The following is a 14,852-nucleotide window of genomic DNA, read 5'->3' as shown; positions in this document are numbered from 1 at the left end:
TCAAATAGAACTTTCACTCCCTTGGTTAGTTACCCCAAGATACTTTATGTTATTTGTGGTTATTGTAAAAGGTGAAGTTTCTCTGAATTCCTTCTTTGCTTCTCTATCCTTTGTGTATAGGAGGGCTCCTGATTTTTTTGTTGATCTTGTAACCTGCCACTTCACTGAAGTTATTTATCAGCTGTAGGAGTTCTTTGGTAGAGGTTTGGAGGTCACTAATGTACACTATCATATGATCTACAAATAACGAAAGTTTGACTTCTTCCTTTCCGATTCAAATCCCCTTGATCTCCTGATGTTGTCTTATTGCTATTGCTAGAACTTCAAGTACTATGTTGAAGAGATATGGTGAGAGTGGACTACCTTGTCTTATTCCTGAAATTAGTGGAATGGCTTTGAGTTTCTCTCCATTGAATTTGATATTAGCTGTTGGCTTGCTATATATTGCTCTTATTATATTCAGGTATGATCCTTGTATCCCTAACCTCTCCAAAATCTTTATCATAAAGGGCTGTTGAAATTTGTCAAATGCTTTTCCCGCATCTAATGAAATAATCATATGGTTTTTCCTTTCACTTTATTTATATGATTACATTGATAGATTTTTTTTTTTGTATGTTGAACCAGCCCTGCATCTCAGGGATGAAGCCTTCTTGATCATAATGGATAATTTTTGTAATGTGTTAGTGGATTCTGTTTGCCAGAATTTTATTGAGAATTTTTGCATCGATGTTCATGAGTGAGATTGGTCTGTAATTCTCTTTCTTGCTGGGTCTTTGTGTGGTTTTGGAATCAGGGTGACTGTAACTTAATAAAAAGAGTTTGGCAATGACTCTTCTGATTCTATTATGTGAAACACATTAAGGAGTATAGGTATCAATTCTTCTTGGAAGTTCTGATAACATTCTGCATTAAAACCATCAGGTACTGAGCTTTTTTTGGTTGGGAGGTTTTTTATGACAGCTTCTATTTCCTCACGACTTATAGATCTATTTAACTTTTTCACCTGGTCTTGATTTAATTTTAGTAAATGGTACTTATCTAAAAACAAGTCCATTTCTTTTACATTTTCCAACTTTGTGGCATATAAGCTTTTGTAGTAAGACCTAATGATTCTCTGAATTTCCTCAGTGTCTGTTATTATGTCCCCCTTTTCATTTCTGATCTTGTTAATTTGCATGTTCTCTCTCGGCCTTTTGATTAATTTGGATAAAGGTTTGTCAATCTTGTTGACTTTCTCAAAGAACCAGCTCTTTGTTTCATTGATTCTTTGGATTGTTTTCTGTGTTTCTATTTTGTTGATTTCAGCCCTTAGTTTGATTATTTACAAACTTCTACTCCTCCTGGGTGAGATTGCTTCTTTTTTTCTAGAACTTCCAGCTGGGCTGTTAAGTCTCTAATGTGAGCTTTCTCTGTTTTTTTTAATGTGGGCACTTAGAGGTATGAACTTTCCTCTTAGCACTGCTTTCATAGTGTCCCATAGGTTTGAGTATGTTGTGTCTTTATTTTCACTGTATTCAAGGAAGACTTTAATTTCTTTCTTAATTTCTTCCCTGAGCCAATGGTGGTTCAGTAGTTGACTGTTCAGCTTCCAAGAGTTTGTAGGCTTTCTGGGAGCAGAATTATTGTTAAATTCTAACTTTATTCCATGGTGATCTGATAAGACACAGGTGGGTACTAATATTTTTTTTATCTGTGGAAGTTTGCTTTGTTACCGAGTATGTGGTCAATTTTTGAGAAGGTTCCATGAGCCGCAGAGAAGAAGGTATATTCTTTGCTATTTGGATGGAATGTTCTATAGATGTCTGTTAAGTCCACTTGATTCATTACCTCCATTAATTCTCTTATTTCTCTGTTAGGTTTCTGTCTGATTGACCTGTCCATTGGTGAGAGAGGAGTGTTGAAGTCTCCTACTATTAGTGTGTGTGACTTGATGGCTATCTTGAGTTCTAGTAATGTTTCTTTTACATAAGTGGGTGCTTTTATATTAGGGGCATAGATATTCAGGATTGAGACTTCTTCCTGATGAATTTTTCCTGTTATGAGTATAAAATGTCCCTCTCCATCTCTTCTGACTGATTTTTTTTGAAGTCAGTTTTGTTAGAAATTAGTATGGCCACACCTGCTTGGTTCTTAGGTCCATTTGCTTGATAAACCTTTTCCCCACCCTTTACTCTGAGTAGATGTCTGTCTTTGTGTTTGAGGTGTGTTTCTTGTAAATAGCACAATGTTGGATCCCGTTTTCGTATCCAATCTCTTAGCCTGTGCATTTTCATAGATGAATTGAGTCCATTGATGATATTAAGTGATATTAATGACCAGTGGTTGATAACTCCATTTATTTTTTTCTTGATAGTAGAGTTTGTGTGTTTCCCTTCTTTGAGTAGAGCTGGTGAGGGGTCACTAGATGTCTGAGTTATTGTGGGCATTGTTGGACTCCTTGGTTGTGATTTTCTTTCTATTACTTTCTGTAAGGCTGGATTTGTGGCCATCTATTGTTTAAATTTGATTTTATCCTGGAATATTTTGTTTTCTCCATTGATAGTGAATGAAAGCTTGGCTGGGTATAGTAGTCTGGGCTTCCATCCATGGTCTCTTAGTTTCTGCAGTACATCTATCCAGGACCTTCTGGCTTTCATGGTTTCCATAGAGAAGCCAGGTGTAATTCTGATAGGTTTACCTTTATAAGTTACTTGACCTTTTTTCTTTGCAGCTCTTAATATTATTTCTTTATTCTGTATGTTTTGTGTTTTGATTATTATATGGCGAGAGGATTTTTTTTTGATCCTGTCTATTCAGTGTTCTGTATGCTTCTTGAACCTACATAGGAATATCTTTCTTTAGGTTGGGAAAGTTTTCTATAATTTTATTGAATATATTTTCTGGGTCTTTGAGCTGTAATTCTTCTCCTACTTCTATCACCACTATTCTTAGGTTTAGTCTTTTTATTGTGTCCCAGATTTCCTGAATGTTTTGTGATGAGAATTTGTTGGATTTGCTGTTTTCTTTGATCAGAGCATTTATTTTCTCTATGGTGTCTTCAGAATCTGAGATTCTTTCTTCTATTTCTTGTATTCTGTTGGTTATGCTTTTTTCTGTAGTCTCTGTTCATTTACCTAGATTTTCTATATCCAACCGGCCCTCGGTTTGTGTTTTCTTCATTGCCTCCGTTTCAGTTTTCAGATCTTGAACTGTTTCCATTATCTGTTTGATGGTTTTTTCTTGGTTTCCTAGGGTATCATTTACGGATTTACTCATTTCTTCAAACTTTTTGTTATTCTTCTCATCCATTTCTTTAAGGGAGTTTTTCGCCTCCTGTTTAATGGACTCTATCACTTTCATAAAGTCAATTTTTTTTACTTCGTCTGGATTAGGGTGTTCAAGTCCTCCTGTTGTAAGTTCGGTTCTGATGTTTTCATGTTGTTTTTCAGATTGTTGGAGGAATTGCTGCATTGGTGCCTGCCCATCTCTTCCTCCAAATGTTCTCCAATGGATCTTCTGGTACAGGATCAGAGCCCCTAGCTGGCCAGGGACCTCACAGACAAAAGGCCTACCTTGCTGCAGGCAGGCTATTGAAACAAAGGAACTCCCATCCGGTTGCACTCACCACTCCGTCCCAGTACCAAACAGGCTGCGCTAGGGGATGTTATGGCCCCTAAGAAGGGAGGAAGAAGGGACAGGTAGCCTGGGTGCAAGCTGGGATGGAATAGGAAGAGAGGCAGTAGCCAGGGAAAGTAGCCTCTGCAGAATGACCAGAAAGTATAGGGGATCGAGAAATGTCTGTGCTCCATCTCCCGGGCTTCTGCTGCAGGTCAGGAACTCACTCACCCCTCTCATGGATCTTCTGGTGCAGGATAAGAGCCGAAAGTTGAAATTTTTGTGAGTTCAAACTGCAAATATTTCATCCACCCTGAAGAACCTCACAATCTGGTAACATTCCTGTCCACTAATTGTCTGCAGTTTCTTCAACTTATTACAACACAACCAGACTCTCTGACACGGCCCAGCATCATACTGTAGTATCATACCACATATCACTAGCCCGGGAAAGAGATTTAAATTAAAAATATGGTTTCAGGACTCGAAAGATGGTACACTGGGTGAGAGCACTGTCTGCCCAGCACCCACATGGTAGTTCACATCATTCCTAAAGCTAGTTCCAGTTCTAATAAATTTATTATTTTATATTTTGTGAATGAATGAATGTTTAAACATAAAACAAACAAGGATAACAATAGACTTGCCAAAGTGGAAGGGGAGAGACGAGGAGGCTTAAAACCTACACAGCTACAGAAAACCAAGAAATGTTGAGAGCAAGAGAAACAGTTTTTCCCAGGGAGTATCACATCAATTGGTTAGCCAATAACAAAATGGTACATATAGGTAACATTATACAAAATTATACACATTAGACATTGTGTTTAGATATATATGCATATACATATTCAAGTATGCATGTAACAACAATTAATGCAAAAGGCCATGAATTTGAAATAGAGAAAGAAGTCCATAGAGAGAGTTTTAAGGGTGAAAAGGGAAAATGATACAATTATACAATGTCAAAATAAAAAAAGATTTAAAAATCAAAATTCAGAAGTTTTAAGTATGATTTTTTTACTGAGAATATGTCACTTTCATACATTGTAATGCCAAAATATTGCATAAGTTAAGGACCATCTGTATAAATGATATGGAACTTATAAATTATGTATTGCATAGAATACTTAAGATTATGATATCTAGTACAGTGTTATATAAGATGATATCCTATACTATGTACTCAGGAAGCTTTATTATAGCCATTTTCTTCTCAAGAGTTTAAAGATAAGTAAGTTTATTGGCTCCCGTGTGAAAGATTAGAAATAGATACCACTATATTGTTGTATAGTTTTCCTTGATGGCAAAGATCCATTCCTGCCTCTGTCTTACAATCTCCTTATGTGAGGGGTAGCATTACCATGATGGACACTCAGCAACAACTCCTTGTGACTGGGAGAATTCTGGGAACTGGCACATGCTCTAGCTCTCCTTTTGTTGGTAGATGGATGCACAGTTGCCCGATACAAGTGTTGAGGGTGGGCAGGCAAATATTGATGAGCTACGTGCACAAAGCAGGATTCCTCCATGTGACATGAAAGACGGAATGCACATATAAGAGCAAGCTGGCGTATCTGCCCAGTACTAAAATTCCAATAACCTACACATAAGGCACTGCCTTAATTCCTCAAATGTCACTGAGAGATCCATTTCTAGTTTAATCTCTCAACTAAGAGATTAAAAATTCAGATAATAAATCAAGCTAAGGCTATCTGATGAACAAGTGGAAATAAAGTGTAAGAATTTTTTTGCTGTTGATATGTCATATCAATTATGGGCTCTGTAATCTTGGACAAGTCACCTGACAAGTTTGAACATTAGTTCAGTTATCTGGAAGAGACCACACGATTACTACCCAGTAGCACTGTTCTGGTTATGTGAATATCTCCTGTTTTAGAAAGGACTGAACACCTACCTGAGAATCAAAAAGAGAAATTGTAGCCATAGTGATAGCTGTTGTCCCACAAAATACAGAAGTAAGGAACACACTCTATATTCATCCCTTATTTTCTCCGTATTTTAAAAAAATATATCTTTATTCAATACTTCTCTTTGATCTTACCAGTAATTTAGAATTTTTTGTATTAAACATAGGCTAAAAGCATGAAAATTAGACACTCTTTCAGTGATGTTCAAAGAGTCAATTAATGACATCAAAGTCCAATTAATACACATGACTCATCACTGTTTCAGTCAAGTGCTGTTATACAGATGTGAAGAACTTGTACTTAGGATCTCTAATCTAACTGAAATAACTTACTCCTTTGCTGCCTGCTGTAGCTAGAGCCTTTCAGATAATAATTTCCCCCACAGAAGTGAGGCTCACATTCCTGTTATCCTGGTTACCAACAAACTCAGTGGCTGAACAACCTGCTGGAAGTGATAGGTTTGCTTTTAAAATTGTTCTCAATATTTCTACAAAAGAAGCTGTAATTCTTTGATTTTTAGGCCTCCTGTAAGACCAATTGAATTCTAATTTATTCTAGTGAAATCTGGCCATCTTCCTATTAAAAATTCTCCCAGGTTAGGATAAATCCCTATGTAAGTGTTTCACCATCAACTCTGTCTGCTCTCATGTCTACATTGTAATCCAAGACAGGTTAAGACAAATAATCAACAGCCCTCTATGTGAAGTGTTTTAAAAGCATCTGACCTTAACTAAATATAACTTAACTAAATTGTACCTTATATAAATATTATGTATAATATATATTATTTATATTGGAAATAGATGACTGATTGACAAGGTAGTAGATGACGATAAATTATGATTTTACATATAGATGTGTGTGTGTAGAGAGAGATAGAAGACGAAGAAGAAAGAAGAAAGAAGAAGAAGAAGGAAGAAGAAGAAGACGCCACCGCCGCCGCCTACGCCCGACGACGCCGCAACGCCTCCTCCCCGAGCCGCCTCAAAAGAAAGAAGAAGAAGAAGAAGAAACACACACACCAAAACTTGATACATGATTAACTTTCTTAAGGCACCCCACATTTGCTGGCATACCAAAGCCTCACCAACAAAGTCTATGTGATTCCAGGATCAGGCTAGTAAACACATAGAAGAGGTCTAAGCCCCTCAAAACACAGGCAAATTTCAACCTCTGTCAGTGTGCACCAATAGCCCTTGCTGGGCAGACCCGGGTATCTGCATCTTGGTGAAAAGAGCATGGATGACTGCCAAGGGCATCTTGAGGAAAGATGTTGTCAAGACATGTTTTGATTTAGCCAAAACCTTAACTCTTGAGTCAACATTATGACTTTTAGTCAATACAGCACTCGTCCAAAAGAAGGGACAAACAGCATCTATGCCGTTACCTCAGCAGGATCGTACACCTGATCCATGAACTGCCAAAGAGTTTAGGCTAACCTATAACAAAACTGCCTGTGTGTCATCAAATTAGATTAACTGAGATTAAAAGCAAAGGTAATCTCTTATTTAGTGTTCCTTAACTGTAGTAGAATGTATGTATTATAAAACTTATATTTTAGTTATTCTTATATATTCAGTTCTGTGGTACTAAAGTCACATCTTTAAAGCAACTACCAACACCCATCTTCAGAACTCTTCACCCTGCAATCTGAAACTTGGCAGCCAATGAAGAGTAGCTTCCCACTCCCTTTCACTATCCCTTACATGTCCAGCATTCGACTTTCAGTCTCTGTGACTTTGGCTTTGGTCACCTCATGTAAGAGTATTTACATAAGACTTTTATTTATTTACCTTTATATCCTTTGCTTCATTTTAGAAACCATAAGATTGAAGAGATGCAAAAGTATGCATTGCTATAATCCAAGACTCTGAGTTTAATATGAAAACTTTTTCAGTTTCAGAGTGCAGTATTGCATGTTTCCAAAAAAGATACATGGAAAATATCAAGCAACCCAAGAAGCTAAGGGGAAAATGAAGCAAAATTATCAATTAACACAGGAAATGAAATAGACTAAAGGATAATATACAACCATAATTTAGTCATCTCATGAGGGCAAAATTTTATAGAATTCCTCTTTTCTGATAATTCTCTATCTACCATTCCCAGAACCAACCTGAAAAGTGCATTTTCTTCTCAATCCTCTTCATGGCCATTGACTTGAACTGGGATCACTTTCACCAGACCCTGGAATTCCCCATCCCATCCAAGAGCCAGCAGATACAGTGGAGAATCATCAACTCCTTAAGTTGTCTTTTATTAAAATTTATTAAGAGTTATCTAGAATAAAACAAAATGCTATGTAGTAGTACTTTCAAGGTTGTGGTTGCTATTGCTGTTATTGTTTTGAGACAGGTTTTACTATGTAGCCCAAATTGACCAATAACAGGCAAATTTCAACCTCTGCCAGTGTCCACCAACAGCCCTTGCTGGGCAGAGCTTGACACACTCTTCAGAGATGATATCTGAGGACATTTTGCAGAGTCATGTTGTAAAGATGTATATAACCCAAGCTGGGCAGGGATTTGCTGTGTTGCTGAGGCTGGGCTCACACTCATGATCCTAATGTCCAAATCACCCAAATAGCAAGATTACAGGTATGTGCTGCTAATCCTGGTTCTATAAATACTTTCAGAAAAATTAAATTACAATAAAGAAGTAAGTACAAAGAGAAATGCTTTTTCAAAAAGCTGGCCAAACTTGTGAAGGAAGAGTGTATTTTAATATAACTAGTTCTCTAGTTCAGTTCAGTAAATTATGGTGTCATTTACTGAAGTTTGAACTATGGGGCCCATGGGAAGGTAAGAAAATAATGGATGAAAATCAAGCTATCCATTTAGAACATTTGAATTCAGAGACTCCTAGAGACATGTAAGTAGAGAAATTGAATAGGAATGAAGTTGACACAGAGATTCAAAATTCAAATCAAATGTCAGTGCAGATACACACTTCAAAACCACCATCACAGACATTTTATTGTATGTGCTGCTAAGCTAAACTGACATATATATCTTAAAGGTATGTTGATTTCAAAATATGTTGCTTTGGAAAAGAAAGTCTTCTTTTATATATACAGAGGATGAGAACCAAGACTAATGTGGTTTGATGGACCAAGACTTCCTGAAAGTTTGCTGTGAACACCCCCAAAAATTACTTTGCCCAATAAAAAACAGGAAACTACCAGCCAGACACCATCTCCAGTACGCCAACCAAGTCCAACTGCCAGGACGACTTCTGTCAAACGCTTGCGGATCTTGCAAATTCTATCCATTCACCTTATGCTGGACAACCTCCAGCGAGCCTGACATCAGAAAGTGTCCAAGATGCTTTCAGCCCTATTCATTACAACCAAGAGGAAGTAACCAGTTGGTCAGACATTGAAAGAGACCTGGAAAATATCTTCAGCGACCAACAATAAGGTACGATGGTACCTCCAGCAAAGAGTGCAAAAAGGGGTTAGTGGGGTGGCCAGGGAGGATGGTTGGTTAACAATGGAACATATTATGACACTTTTTATTTTATAGGTTGGGTGCCTCTGGACTACAAATACCTTGGACCTGGAAATTCATTGGACCAAGGAGACCAACTTCGGATGCTGCTGCCAAAGAGCATGACGAAGCCTATGACCGCTATATAAAAAGTGGAAAAAATCCTTACTTCTAGTACAACGCTGCTGATGCTAAATTTATTGACCAAATCAAAGACACCAAAGACTGGGGTGGTCACATTGGCCACTATTTCTTCAGAGCAAAAAGAGCAATCGCACCAGCAATACCTGACTCACCAGACTCACCAAGACCTGGACCAAGTAAAAGAAGAGCTCTAGCACATATTTTCATCAACCAAGCATGAAAAGCTCGTGCAACCAACCAAGCCAGGCTAGAGACTCAGAATGAATCAAACACTGGAGGTGATGCTCAGGTGGTGGTGGTGGTGGCGGTGGGTCTCGTGGGGGTGGTGTGGGCGTTTCGACAGGCAGCTACCACAATACAACAGAATTTAAATATATTGGAGATGGTATGGTGGAGATCACAGCCCATTTCATGAGACTCGTCCATCTAAATATGCCACCATCAGAACTGTACAAACAAGTACAAGTCAACAACACAGCAGACCTCACAGGTACAGCTGGCAAAGGAAACATGATAAAAGATGATGCGCATATACAGATGGTTACTCCATGGAGCTTGTTGGATTGCAATGCATGGGGAGTTTGGTTTAATCCTGGAGACTGGCAACTCATCATCAACACAATGGAATCAATTGAACTGGACACTTTGGAGCAAGAGATTTTTAATGTGGTGCTTAAGACGGTCACTCAACAATCTACTGATCCAAATGCAGTCAAGGTCTAGAACAATGACCTCACTGTGAGTTTGTTGGTTGCTCTTGATAGCAATAACGTGCTGCCATTTACACCAGCAGCAATAAGAGGGGAGACTCTGGGCTTTTACCCATAGAAACCAACTGTTCCAACTCAGTGGAGATACTACATGGACTGTGCCAGAGGAATCATTCCAAGCTACAGCGACCAAACAACTGATATTGGTGCTCAATATCTCACGAAAGGAACCTCTTCAATGCAGTTTTACCCAATTGAATCCTTGGTGCCAAGAGAGCTGCTCAGGACTGGAGATGAATTCTCCACAGGAATCTATGAATTTGACTGTAACCAACTAAACCTGACTTATTCATGACTGTATGCTGTCAGTTGGTGGAGCGCCGCTGCCACCAACCTCTTGGTACCATCCTCTAATGCTCAAAATGTTGTATCCCCACCCACCCACCCTCAATACATAAGGATAGTAGAAAGTGAGGAACCTTTGATTGGTTTCACCAATAGACAGTTATGCTAGACCCAATATTTTCTTCTTTCTTCTTAATAATAAAGACACAACACACCAACTAAGTTATTTTATATTTTTTATTTGGTTTTAAACACTTTTATATTTTTTTTTTTGTTTGGGCAAACCCATCACCTCCCTACAACCACCTCCTAGTATATACCACCTCCCAGTAGACCCAAGCATAGGATAGCCTTCAAGATTAAACTTTTATTATCAAGTGATTAAGACAGAGCAAGAATCCTAGTAGTCCAAATATTATTCTAATAGCTGGAAATGCATTGAAAATGTATAATTAAGTAACTGAGCTATGTGTTTTATGCAATAAGCAAAAACAACTAGTATATTTTTCTTGGTTTGAAGACTCCACCGCAGACTGGAATTATGTGGGTTCCTTGGTTGTTTGGAAGCATGGAAATTATTTGGTCAGCATTATGGTTCCATTGAGGTATGGTGTTCCATTGGTGGATGCTTCTTAGTTTTCCTCTAAGTTTCAATGTTCCACCAAAAGTCAGAAAAGGTTACAATTCTGCTAAAGGCTGCATTGGTTGGAGAGAAGTCTTCTGTTAGGTTTGGAGCAATCTTAACAAATAGTTGTCCTGGAGCATTGTTCTTGTACACAAATGGAGCTGTTAAGTGAAGTCTTGGTTTAAAGTCAAAGTCAGTTTGTTTGTCCCAGATTTGGCCTTGATGATATATTGGTTCAACTCCATTAAATGCAGAAAATGGTCCATATGTGTTTGTGATGTTGTCAAATCCAATCCAGGTCACATCTGGTACCGGGGCTGATGTCCTGTCAATGTTGATGCAAGGGGTTGATGTCCTGTCAATGTTGATGCAAGTGCTATTGGTGCTTTTGGTATCTTTCCATGTTGTGCTGAGTTTACCCAATCTCTGAATAATAATGGTAGACATGGAGCCTCCACCAGCCATCTTCTGTAACCAGGCAAGACTTCAGTATAGGGGTTGGGACACTAATCCAGCCACAAAATCTTCAGCCTACAATTTGTATTGCCTGCAAGATGTGCTGGGATAAAAGTGGTTCAGAATTTGTGGAAATGGCCAACTGATGCCTGGTCCAACTTGAGACCCACACAATGAGAAGGAGTTCATACCTAACACTGCTTGGAGCACCAGGAACTAGAACCTGGATAGCCCGGAGACCTAGGATAAAAACAGACATGACTGCAAAAGAAAAAAATCAATAAAATTATTCCTATACTTATACTATACTTATAGACAGAAGCCTAACCCAATCATCATCAAAGAGTCTTTATCCAGAAATTGATGGGAGCAGATGCATAGACCCACAGCCAAACATTAGGTAAAGCTTGGGGAATCCTGCAGAAGAGGCCAAGAAAGGAGTCAGAGGTCTCAAAAAGACATCCAACAAAATCAACTAACCAGGGCTCATAAGAGATCACAGAGACTTAAGCAGCAACAATGGAGCCTGCAAGGGTCTTACCTAGGTCCTCTGCAAATATCTTATGGTTGTATAGCTTGGAGTTCTTGCAGGACTATTACTAGTGGGAGAGAGCAGACTGTCTCTGACTCCTTTGCCTGTTTTTGGGACCCTTTTCCTCCTACTGAGTTGCCTCATTCAGTCTTAATATTACAGTTTGTTCTTAGTCTTATTATAATTGATATGCCACACTTGGTTGTTAATGCTGAGAAGCCTGCCCTTTTCTGAAGAAAAAGGAGAAAAGATGGATCTGGTGGAGGGACTGGGAGAAGAGGTAGGAGGAGAAACTGTGGTCAGGATGTAATATATGAAAGAATGATAAATGAAAAATAAAAATAATCTGTTGTTAATTTTGAGAAAGGGGGGCTGGCCCAACTAAAGCCACCAGAATTCCAATACACAAAAACATGGTTTCACACCAAATAAAAGGCCAGTTCTTTATTCCATGTTTTTGGGAAATATATACAAATGTCATTCTTCCCAATGAACACAATTAAACAGTTTAACTGATTAATAGAAACCTACCGACATTGTTAAATAACACCCAGTTTGCTTACTTTACTAACAATAACTTTGCCGCAGTTGTTTTAACACTGAAAATATACTCAGTAATGATACGTTTAATCACGGTATCGTCAGACTGCACAGACAACTGGTGTGAGTGTTTGCCTTGCAAGCGGGAGTACCTAAATTGGATCCCTAGGTCAGCAGGAAGACAAATATTTTTAGTTTGATGATATACTCACAGCTAATGAGATTCTCTCTATGGATCTGGGTAAATGTAAAAACAGTAGCCAGGGAAAGATATAACACAAATGCACAAACCTTATTGTTGCTAATACAAATGTGGAGAATAAAGGTTGAATGAAATGCTATCAGCCAGGTGTAGATCCTTCCCTAGAAGGAATGTCCCATTCATAGAGGAGTCATTTATCCTTCTTTGGCAAAGAGTACCATACAATCAGAAGCATCTACAATTATCTGTTGAATGTTAATTGGTCCTGAGGAAGGTGGTTTGAATTGCACCCACTATCATGAAAATATGTAATATCTTAAATTTTTAAATTTTAATTTAAGAAGTATGAAATATTTCATTTAGATGTCATAGCAAATAAAATGAGACTAGAATGACTTCTTAGCCGGGGAGTTATACCACTGCAAATGTGTATGTGAATCACCAGCCTCTTCTATGAAAATGTGAACGCTTCCATCTTTATGACATCTGCTACAATTATTTGGCATTATTTTGCAGTGATTTTATTTGCATTTCCTTTTCTCAAAACTGAACTTTTAAGATGCCTGTCTGGTTCTCTCAGCCACAAACTCAGTAGCTAGGATCCTGGCAGCCAAGTGATGCTATAACCAAAGCAGAGGCTTCCTTTACTCTCTATCCTGGTTTCAATGTACTGTATCAAAACTCAAAACAGTTGCACTGCTAAATTAAGTAAACAAAATACATTTGTCAAATGGGTCTATAAACTAACGTCCTAACAGAATGAGTCTAATCATTAACTAATGAATGTCATCTAAATCCCGTGTTTAGACGGGATGTGTATATCCATGAAGAACTGTGATGACTTCATCAGTGACTCACCCCAGTCTTTCTACAACAGCCCCTTGACTGCCATCCCTATAAATGTCCTGCCTATGAGGATAAATTCATCCAACCTATGCAAGATAAAAATTTGTGGTTACCTAACAACATCCTAGTTTCATTAAAATTCTTTTTAAATTTTAAATCACTGTTATTGACTCAAGTCTCTTCATGAATGTCATCTGCAAAATGAATAAATAATTGAGTGTAAGAAATCATGGAAAATAAATTGAAAAAATACTTCTCTCTCTTCCTAAACATACATTCTGGGTAAACATCAGAGACAAATAATTTTGGCCACGAAAGAAAGGAAGGAGGGAGGGAAGGGAGGGAGGGAAAGTTAGAAAGAAGTAAGGAAAAGTGGCCCAAGAACAACAGACTTAAGGTTGAGTAGATAGCATCAGAAATGATTTGCTAGTGTCAGCTGCAAGAACTGAACACATGCTAAGTGTCTAATAATGCTGACTACTGTTGACATAAAATCTCAGGCAGAGATGCAGCACCATTACTAGATGGGTGACACTGATAGCAGTGGCAGAAACAAAGTGATTTTCTAAAAATTCGTTTTAAGAATTGCTTGGGTATCTTATTAGACACCAAGAACAGAGATTACATAGAGGGGTTATGTGAAATCATGCCATGCATACACACCTGTGTGTGTTTGTGTGTGTAATTATTTGTCTGTGAGCATGTTGTTATGCAAGTGTGAACATACATGAATATGTATGTGTTTGGAGACCAGAAACCAGAGCCTTCTTCTATCACTCTTCCTGTTTGTCTTGAGACAGGGTTCTCTCTGAACCTGGAGCATAGTATTTGGTAAACCCAGGTTGCTAAAAAGCTCTATGGATTCTCTTGTCTCTGCTCTCCAATGCTTGGGTTCTGGGCATGAGCCACCAGGTCTTGCATTTTACTTGAGTGACGAGGATCTGAACTCAGGCCCTCATGTTTGCACAGCCAAAAACTTAAAACAACTGAGCCATCTCTCAAGGCCTTATGCTCAAGTTTTATATAAACATAATAAAACTTGTAATTCTAGCTATGTAGCAATAATATCCTAGTTTTATGAACAATCATAACCTGGAAGGGAAAGGTTCATAAAAGCAGCTTGAAATTCAAAATAAAAGTACAAATTCAGGGAGAAAAAATAGTGTCATAGCAAAATCTTCATGCATAGAGCAAAGACCACGATCAAAATAAGTGAATAGAGGCTGCACGAATCTCTAGAGCTTCCTGTGTCACAGCAAATGGGACATTAGCCTAGGGGTTGCACAAGTCCATTCCAAAGGAGCACTGGGTCAGTTGGCTACTGCCCTGCCCCCTCACCAGGCTTCTCAATTATCAGCCCAGTTTCATCAGTGAGGACCTGAATGCATTGCAGCAAGAAAAGGCAAACCTGGCTGACTGCATGTAAATGACTGGAATTC

Source organism: Arvicola amphibius, chromosome 11 (assembly GCF_903992535.2).
Source record: "Arvicola amphibius chromosome 11, mArvAmp1.2, whole genome shotgun sequence".
NCBI lineage: Eukaryota > Metazoa > Chordata > Mammalia > Rodentia > Cricetidae > Arvicola > Arvicola amphibius.
Note: the sequence above shows the minus strand (reverse complement) of the source record.